We start from the raw sequence: 10,000 nt of genomic DNA, 5'->3' as shown, positions 1-10,000 counted from the left end.
TGACACTTAGAATTTTTTAGGCTCAGTACAAATCAGTAACCAACGACACTTAGAATTTTTTTGAGTCAGTACAAATCAGTAACCAGTGACACTTAGAATTTTTTTGATGCAGTACAAATCAGTAACCAACGACACTTAGAATTTTTTCCAGTCAGTACAAATCAGTAACCAGTGACACTTAGAATTTTTTTGAGTCAGTACAAATCAGTAACCAGTGACACTTAGATTTTTTAGGGTCCAAACTGTGATGGGAGCGAACTTGACTGCTCATACCGACTTTGAGTGCTCGAGGCCGGCTAGCCCGGCCGGATTTGACCCGGTGGTTACAAATCAGTAACCAGTGACACTTAGAATTTTTTCGAGGCAGTACAAATCAGTAACCAGTGACACTTAGAATTTTTTAGGCTCAGTACAAATCAGTAACCAACGACACTTAGAATTTTTTTGAGTCAGTACAAATCAGTAACCAACGACACTTAGAATTTTTTCCAGTCAGTACAAATCAGTAACCAGTGACACTTAGAATTTTTTCGAGGCAGTACAAATCAGTAACCAGTGACACTTAGAATTTTTTAGGCTCAGTACAAATCAGTAACCAACGACACTTAGAATTTTTTAGAGTCAGTACAAATCAGTAACCAGTGACACTTAGAATTTTTTTGATGCAGTACAAATCAGTAACCAACGACACTTAGAATTTTTTTGATGCAGTACAAATCAGTAACCAAGGACACTTAGAATTTTTTAGAGTCAGTACAAATCAGTAACCAGTGACACTTAGAATTTTTTTGAGGCAGTACAAATCAGTAACCAGTGACACTTAGAATTTTTTCCAGTCAGTACAAATCAGTAACCAACGACACTTAGAATTTTTTTGAGTCAGTACAAATCAGTAACCAGTGACACTTAGAATTTTTTAGGCTCAGTACAAATCAGTAACCAGTGACACTTAGAATTTTTTAGGCTCAGTACAAATCAGTAACCAACGACACTTAGAATTTTTTTGAGTCAGTACAAATCAGTAACCAGTGACACTTAGAATTTTTTTGAGGCAGTACAAATCAGTAACCAGTGACACTTAGAATTTTATTCAGTCAGTACAAATCAGTAACCAACGACACTTAGAATTTTTTCCAGTCAGTACAAATCAGTAACCAGTGACACTTAGAAATTTTTCGAGGCAGTACAAATCAGTAACCAACGACACTTAGAATTTTTTTGAGGCAGTACAAATCAGTAACCAGTGACACTTAGAATTTTTTTGAGTCAGTACAAATCAGTAACCAGTGACACTTAGAATTTTTTCCAGTCAGTACAAATCAGTAACCAACGACACTTAGAATTTTTTCCAGTCAGTACAAATCAGTAACCAGTGACACTTAGAATTTTTTCGAGGCAGTACAAATCAGTAACCAGTGACACTTAGAATTTTTTAGGCTCAGTACAAATCAGTAACCAACGACACTTAGAATTTTTTAGAGTCAGTACAAATCAGTAACCAGTGACACTTAGAATTTTTTTGATGCAGTACAAATCAGTAACCAACGACACTTAGAATTTTTTTGATGCAGTACAAATCAGTAACCAAGGACACTTAGAATTTTTTAGAGTCAGTACAAATCAGTAACCAGTGACACTTAGAATTTTTTTGAGGCAGTACAAATCAGTAACCAGTGACACTTAGAATTTTTTCCAGTCAGTACAAATCAGTAACCAACGACACTTAGAATTTTTTTGAGTCAGTACAAATCAGTAACCAGTGACACTTAGAATTTTTTAGGCTCAGTACAAATCAGTAACCAGTGACACTTAGAATTTTTTAGGCTCAGTACAAATCAGTAACCAACGACACTTAGAATTTTTTTGAGTGTGTAGAAGTCAGTAACCAAGTGCATTTTTGAATTGGTTACTGACTTCTCCTTTCGAGTTGCGGCTGTGGTTGGCTTCAATTAGTCGTGGGGGCTTAATTATCGCCCAGGGGAGCATGCCCCGGTAGTGTGGCCGGGGACGGAGTGCCTTTTGAAGGGGGTGTTTCTGAATTTGGATCCTTTTTGAGTAGCATTGTCGGATGGGTGTGATTTTGAAGGGTGTGTTGGCCGGCGGTGGGGCCAGGCTTAGGGTGAGTGTCCCGCCTTCGGGAGCGGACCGGCCCCCGCGTTCAGGGTGAATTTCGTGCATTTCCAACGTCGGCAAGTGGTCCAGACTGTGATGGGACCGAACTTGACTGCTCATACCGACTTTGAGCGCTCGGGGGCGGCTAGCCCAGCCGGATTTGACCCGGTGGTTCAGCCGAAGGTCTCGACTTTGAGAGCGGACCGGCCCCCGCGTTCGGGCCGATTTTCGTGCATTTCCCAAGTCGGCAAGTGGTCCAAACTGTGATGGGAGCGAACCTGACTGCTCATACCGACTTTGAGTGCTCGAGGCCGGCTAGCCCGGCCGGATTTGACCCGGTGGTTCAGCCGAAGGTCTCGACTTTGAGAGCGGACCGGCCCCCGCGTTGGGGCCGATTTTCGTGCATTTCCCAAGTCGGCAAGTGGTCCAAACTGTGATGGGAGCGAACCTGACTGCTCATACCGACTTTGAGTGCTCGAGGCCGGCTAGCCCGGCCGGATTTGACCCGGTGGTTACAAATCAGTAACCAACGACACTTAGAATTTTTTAGAGTCAGTACAAATCAGTAACCAGTGACACTTAGAATTTTTTAGGCTCAGTACAAATCAGTAACCAGTGACACTTAGACTTTTTTTAGGGTCCAAACTGTGATGGGAGCGAACTTGACTGCTCATACCGACTTTGAGTGCTCGAGGCCGGCTAGCCCGGCCGGATTTGACCCGGTGGTTACAAATCAGTAAACAACGTCACTTAGAATTTATTTCAGTCAGTACAAATCAGTAACCATCGACACTTAGAATTTTGTTCAGTCAGTACAAATCAGTAACCAGTGACACTTAGAATTTTTTTGAGTCAGTACAAATCAGTAACCAACGACACTTAGAATTTTTTCCAGTCAGTACAAATCAGTAACCAGTGACACTTAGAATTTTTTCGAGGCAGTACAAATCAGTAACCAACGACACTTAGAATTTTTTAGGCTCAGTACAAATCAGTAACCAGTGACACTTAGAATTTTTTAGAGTCAGTACAAATCAGTAACCAGTGACACTTAGAATTTTTTTGATGCAGTACAAATCAGTAACCAACGACACTTAGAATTTTTTTGATGCAGTACAAATCAGTAACCAAGGACACTTAGAATTTTTTAGAGTCAGTACAAATCAGTAACCAGTGACACTTAGAATTTTTTTGAGGCAGTACAAATCAGTAACCAGTGACACTTAGAATTTTTTCCAGTCAGTACAAATCAGTAACCAACGACACTTAGAATTTTTTTGAGTCAGTACAAATCAGTAACCAGTGACACTTAGAATTTTTTAGGCTCAGTACAAATCAGTAACCAGTGACACTTAGAATTTTTTAGGCTCAGTACAAATCAGTAACCAACGACACTTAGAATTTTTTTGAGTGTGTAGAAGTCAGTAACCAAGTGCATTTTTGAATTGGTTACTGACTTCTCCTTTCGAGTTGCGGCTGTGGTTGGCTTCAATTAGTCGTGGGGGCTTAATTATCGCCCAGGGGAGCATGCCCCGGTAGTGTGGCCGGGGACGGAGTGCCTTTTGAAGGGGGTGTTTCTGAATTTGGATCCTTTTTGAGTAGCATTGTCGGATGGGTGTGATTTTGAAGGGTGTGTTGGCCGGCGGTGGGGCCAGGCTTAGGGTGAGTGTCCCGCCTTCGGGAGCGGACCGGCCCCCGCGTTCAGGGTGAATTTCGTGCATTTCCAACGTCGGCAAGTGGTCCAGACTGTGATGGGACCGAACTTGACTGCTCATACCGACTTTGAGCGCTCGGGGGCGGCTAGCCCAGCCGGATTTGACCCGGTGGTTCAGCCGAAGGTCTCGACTTTGAGAGCGGACCGGCCCCCGCGTTCGGGCCGATTTTCGTGCATTTCCCAAGTCGGCAAGTGGTCCAAACTGTGATGGGAGCGAACCTGACTGCTCATACCGACTTTGAGTGCTCGAGGCCGGCTAGCCCGGCCGGATTTGACCCGGTGGTTCAGCCGAAGGTCTCGACTTTGAGAGCGGACCGGCCCCCGCGTTGGGGCCGATTTTCGTGCATTTCCCAAGTCGGCAAGTGGTCCAAACTGTGATGGGAGCGAACCTGACTGCTCATACCGACTTTGAGTGCTCGAGGCCGGCTAGCCCGGCCGGATTTGACCCGGTGGTTACAAATCAGTAACCAACGACACTTAGAATTTTTTAGAGTCAGTACAAATCAGTAACCAGTGACACTTAGAATTTTTTAGGCTCAGTACAAATCAGTAACCAGTGACACTTAGACTTTTTTTAGGGTCCAAACTGTGATGGGAGCGAACTTGACTGCTCATACCGACTTTGAGTGCTCGAGGCCGGCTAGCCCGGCCGGATTTGACCCGGTGGTTACAAATCAGTAACCAGTGACACTTAGAATTTTGTTCAGTCAGTACAAATCAGTAACCAGTGACACTTAGAATTTTTTTGATGCAGTACAAATCAGTAACCAACGACACTTAGAATTTTTTCCAGTCAGTACAAATCAGTAACCAGTGACACTTAGAATTTTTTTGAGTCAGTACAAATCAGTAACCAGTGACACTTAGATTTTTTTTGAGGCAGTACAAATCAGTAACCAGTGACACTTAGAATTTTTTCCAGTCAGTACAAATCAGTAACCAACGACACTTAGAATTTTTTAGAGTCAGTACAAATCAGTAACCAGTGACACTTAGAATTTTTTAGGCTCAGTACAAATCAGTAACCAGTGACACTTAGATTTTTTAGGGTCCAGACTGTGATGGGAGCGAACTTGACTGCTCATACCGACTTTGAGTGCTCGAGGCCGGCTAGCCCGGCCGGATTTGACCCGGTGGTTACAAATCAGTAAACAACGTCACTTAGAATTTATTTCAGTCAGTACAAATCAGTAACCATCGACACTTAGAATTTTATTCAGTCAGTACAAATCAGTAACCAGTGACACTTAGAATTTTTTAGGATCCAAACTGTGATGGGAGCGAACTTGACTGCTCATACCGGTTTTGCGTGCTCGGGGCCGGCTAGCCCAGCCGGATTTGACCCGGTGGTTCAGCCGAAGGTCTCGACTTTGAGAGCGGACCGGCCCCCGCGTTCGGGCCGATTTTCGTGCATTTCCCAAGTCGGCAAGTGGTCCAAACTGTGATGGGAGCGAACTTGACTGCTCATACCGACTTTGAGTGCTCGAGGCCGGCTAGCCCGGCCGGATTTGACCCGGTGGTTACAAATCAGTAAACAACGTCACTTAGAATTTATTTCAGTCAGTACAAATCAGTAACCATCGACACTTAGAATTTTTTTGAGTCAGTACAAATCAGTAACCAGTGACACTTAGAATTTTTTAGGGTCCAGACTGTGATGGGAGCGAACTTGACTGCTCATACCGACTTTGAGTGCTCGAGGCCGGCTAGCCCGGCCGGATTTGACCCGGTGGTTACAAATCAGTAACCAACGACACTTAGAATTTTATTCAGTCAGTACAAATCAGTCACCAGTGACACTTAGACTTTTTTAGGGTCCAGACTGTGATGGGAGCGAACTTGACTGCTCGTGCCGACTTTGAGTGCTCGAGGCCGGCTAGCCCAGCCGGATTTGACCCGGTGGTTCTGCCGAAGGTCTCGCCTTCGAGAGCGGACCCTGCCACCGTGTTCAGGCCGAGTTTCATGCATTTCCAACGTTGGGAAATCAGTAACCAGAAAAACTTAGAAAAAATGCCCAAAAAGAAGAAACCAGTAACCAGAAAAACTTAGAAAAATGCCCGAAAACGAGAAATGAGTAACCAGAAAAACTTAGAAAAATGCCCGAAAATGAGAAATGAGTAACCAGAAAAACTTAGAAAAATGCCCGAAAATGAGAAATGAGTAACCAGAAAAACTTAGAAAAATGCCCAAAAAGAAGAAATCAGTAACTAGAAAAACTTAGAAAAATGCCCAAAAATAAGAAATGAGTAACCAGAAAAACTTAGAAAAATGCCCAAAAAGAAGAAATCAGTAACTAGAAAAACTTAGAAAAATGCCCGAAAATGAGAAATGAGTAACCAGAAAAACTTAGAAAAATGCCCAAAAAGAAGAAATGAGTAACCAGAAAAACTTAGAAAAATGCCGAAAAAGAAGAAATGAGTAACCAGAAAAACTTAGAAAAATGCCCAAAAAGAAGAAATCAGTAACTAGAAAAACTTAGAAAAATGCCCGAAAATGAGAAATGAGTAACCAGAAAAACTTAGAAAAATGCCCAAAAAGAAGAAATGAGTAACTAGAAAAACTTAGAAAAATGCCCAAAAAGAAGAAATCAGTAACTAGAAAAACTTAGAAAAATGCCCGAAAATGAGAAATGAGTAACCAGAAAAACTTAGAAAAATGCCCAAAAAGAAGAAATGAGTAACCAGAAAAACTTAGAAAAATGCCCAAAAAGAAGAAATGAGTAACCAGAAAAACTTAGAAAAATGCCCAAAAAGAAGAAATCAGTAACTAGAAAAACTTAGAAAAATGCCCGAAAATGAGAAATGAGTAACCAGAAAAACTTAGAAAAATGCCCAAAAAGAAGAAGTGAGTAACCAGAAAAACTTAGAAAAATGCCCAAAAAGAAGAAATGAGTAACCAGAAAAACTTAGAAAAATGCCCAAAAAGAAGAAATCAGTAACTAGAAAAACTTAGAAAAATGCCCGAAAATGAGAAATGAGTAACCAGAAAAACTTAGAAAAATGCCCAAAAAGAAGAAATGAGTAACCAGAAAAACTTAGAAAAATGCCCAAAAAGAAGAAATCAGTAACTAGAAAAACTTAGAAAAATGCCCGAAAATGAGAAATGAGTAACCAGAAAAACTTAGAAAAATGATCAAAAATAATAAATCAGTAACCAGAAAAACTTAGGAAAAAACACTTAGAAAATTTTTCAGCAAAGTGTGAAAAATATTCTAAGTGTCAGCGGAGGAAAGTGCCGAAGCATCGGGAAAGATTCACAAACTCGCGCCGAACATGTGTTCCGAAGTGCCGCAGGAACTGTGTGAATTGAGCCCGGCAAATGGCCAACTGTCATTTTGTGTCTGCAGCCCGAAAACTTTAACTTTGTCTGTCGCGGAAGTCCCGAGCGGGAAAAATCCAAACGGTTTTGCGGGGATCGAGTTCCAGAGCGATGCAGTCAAATTTGAAATTCAGACCCATTCAGTGCCACTTGCATTTGTTACACAGTGAGGTTGGCGGGGTACCCGGAGATTTCTGGGAACACGATTTTTAGAACAAAATGGCGGCGCGGGACCTTTTTGAAAGGCATCCGAAAAACGGTTCCACGGGCATAGCACTCTAATGGCGGGTATGAGTGCATGCTGGAGAGCTCTTGGAAGTCGAATTTTTGACACTTTGTCAATTTTTTGACAGAATTGCCAAACTCTCCCTGTCTGTTCTAAGAGTCGGTCAGAGACCTGTGTGGAGGTCTCTTGACACGATTGGAGGGCGGGCAATCCCCACGTTGACTCCGGCCGTCCCTCCACAGGCGCTCGTGTCCAAAATGAAGGCGAGAGACGCGAGTGGCCTGGTTCCCTTGGGTGCTGCCAGGAAGGATGCGGGCTGACCCTTGCCTGAGCACTCCCTAAAGCCTCTTACGAGTCGAGGGCCGGCCTCGGGCGCCGCACGACCGGCTCTGGGAGTGGGTGGCCGCTATTGTGAATAGGCTGGTCCTTCCCGCTGCCACCCGGCCAAGTGCGACGGCTCTGCCGCCCTGCGGTGCTCGTCACCCAGGTTTGGGGAACTCGGTCAGAGGCTGTGGCGGGGGGTCTCTTGACACGATTGGAGGACGGGCCATCCCCACGTTGACTCCGGCCGTCCCTCCACAGGCGCTCGTGTCCAAAATGAAGGCGAGAGACGCGAGTGGCCTGGTTCCCTTGGGTGCTGCCACGAAGGGTGCGGGCTGACCCTTGCCTGAGCACTCCGTAAAGCCTCTTACGAGTCGAGGGCCGGCCTCGGGCGCCGCACGACCGGCTCTGGGAGTGGGTGGCCGCTATTGTGAATAGGCTGGTCCTTCCTGCTGCCATCCGGCCAAGTGCGACGGCTCTGCCGCCCTGCGCTGCTCGTCACCCAGGTTTGGGGAACTCGGTCAGAGGCCGTGGCGGGGGGTCTCTTGACACGATTGGAGGACGGGCCATCCCCACGTTGACTCCGGCCGTCCCTCCACAGGTGCTCGTGTCCAAAATGAAGGCGAGAGACGCGAGTGGCCTGGATCCCTTGGGTGCCGCCAGGAAGGGTGTGGGCTGACCCTTGCCTGAGCACACGTTAAAGCCTCTTACGAGTCGAGGGCCGGCCTCGGGCGCCGAACGACCGGCTCTGGGAGTGGGTGGCCGCTATTGTGAATAGGCTGGTCCTTCCTGCTGCCATCCGGCCAAGTGCGACGGCTCTGCCGCCCTGCGCTGCTCGTCACCCAGGTTTGGGGAACTCGGTCAGAGGCCGGTGCGGGGGGTCTCTTGACACGATTGGAGGACGGGCCATCCCCACGTTGACTCCGGCCGTCCCTCCACAGGCGCTCGTGTCCAAAATGAAGGCGAGAGACGCGAGTGGCCTGGATCCCTAGGGTGCCGCCAGGAAGGGTGTGGGCTGACCCTTGCCTGAGCACACGTTAAAGCCCCTTACGAGTCGAGGCACGGCCTCGGGCGCCGCACGACCGGCTCTGGGAGTGGGTGGCCGCTATTGTGTATAGGCTGGTCCTTCCCGCTGCCATCCGGCCAAGTGCGACGGCGCTGCCGCCCTGCGGTGCTCGTCACCCAGGTTTGGGGAACTCGGTCAGAGGCCGGTGCGGGGGTCTCTTGACACGATTGGAGGACGGGCCACCCCCACGTTGACTCCGGCCGTCCGTCCACAGGCGCTCGTGTCCAAAATGAAGGCGAGAGACGCGAGTGGCCTGGATCCCTTGGGTGCCGCCAGGAAGGGTGTAGGCTGGCCCTTGCCTGAGCACACTGTAAAGCCTCTTACGAGTCGAGGGTCGGCCTCGGGCGCCGCACGACCGGCTCTGGGAGTGGGTGGCCGCTATTGTGAATAGGCTGGTCCTTCCCGCTGCCATCCGGCCAAGTGCGACGGCTCTGCCGCCCTGCGCTGCTCGTCACCCAGGTTTGGGGAACTCGGTCAGAGGCCGGTGCGGGGGGTCTCTTGACACGATTGGAGGACGGGCCATCCCCACGTTGACTCCGGCCGTCCGTCCACAGGCGCTCGTGTCCAAAACGAAGGCGAGAGACGCGAGTGGCCTGGATCCCTTGGGTGCCGCCAGGAAGGGTGTGGGCTGACCCTTGCCTGAGCACACGTTAAAGCCTCTTACGAGTCGAGGGTCGGCCTCGGGTGCCGCACGACCGGCTCTGGGAGTGGGTGGCCGCTATTGTGAATAGGCTGGTCCTTCCCGCTGCCACCCGGCCAAGTGCGACGGCTCTGCCGCCCTGCGGTGCTCGTCACCCAGGTTTGTGCAAGTCGGTCAGAGGCCGAAGGCGGAGGTCTCTTGACACGATTGGAGGACGGGCCATCCCCACGTTGAATCCGGACGTCCCTCCACAGGCGCTCGTGTCGAAAATGAAAGGCGAGAGAGACGTGAGTGGCCTTGGTTCCCTTTGGGTGTTGCCAGGAAGGATGCGGGCTGACCCTTGCCTGAGCACACCCAGGTTTTTGCAACTCGGTCAGAGGCCGGGGCAGAGGTCTCTTGAAACGACTGGAGGGCGGGCAATCCCCACGTTGAATCCGGCCGTCCCTCCACAGGCGCTCGTGCCGAAATTGAAGGCGAGAGAGGCGAGTGGCCTTGCTTCCCTTGTGTGTTGCCAGGAAGGATGTGGTCTGACCCTTGCCTGAGCACACCAAGGTTTGTGCAACTCAGTCAGAGGCCGGGGGCAGAGGTCTCTTGAAACGACTG

Source organism: Chiloscyllium plagiosum, unplaced genomic scaffold (assembly GCF_037043375.1).
Source record: "Chiloscyllium plagiosum isolate Xiang-an unplaced genomic scaffold, Cpla_swu_hap1 HiC_scaffold_229, whole genome shotgun sequence".
NCBI lineage: Eukaryota > Metazoa > Chordata > Chondrichthyes > Orectolobiformes > Hemiscylliidae > Chiloscyllium > Chiloscyllium plagiosum.
Note: the sequence above shows the minus strand (reverse complement) of the source record.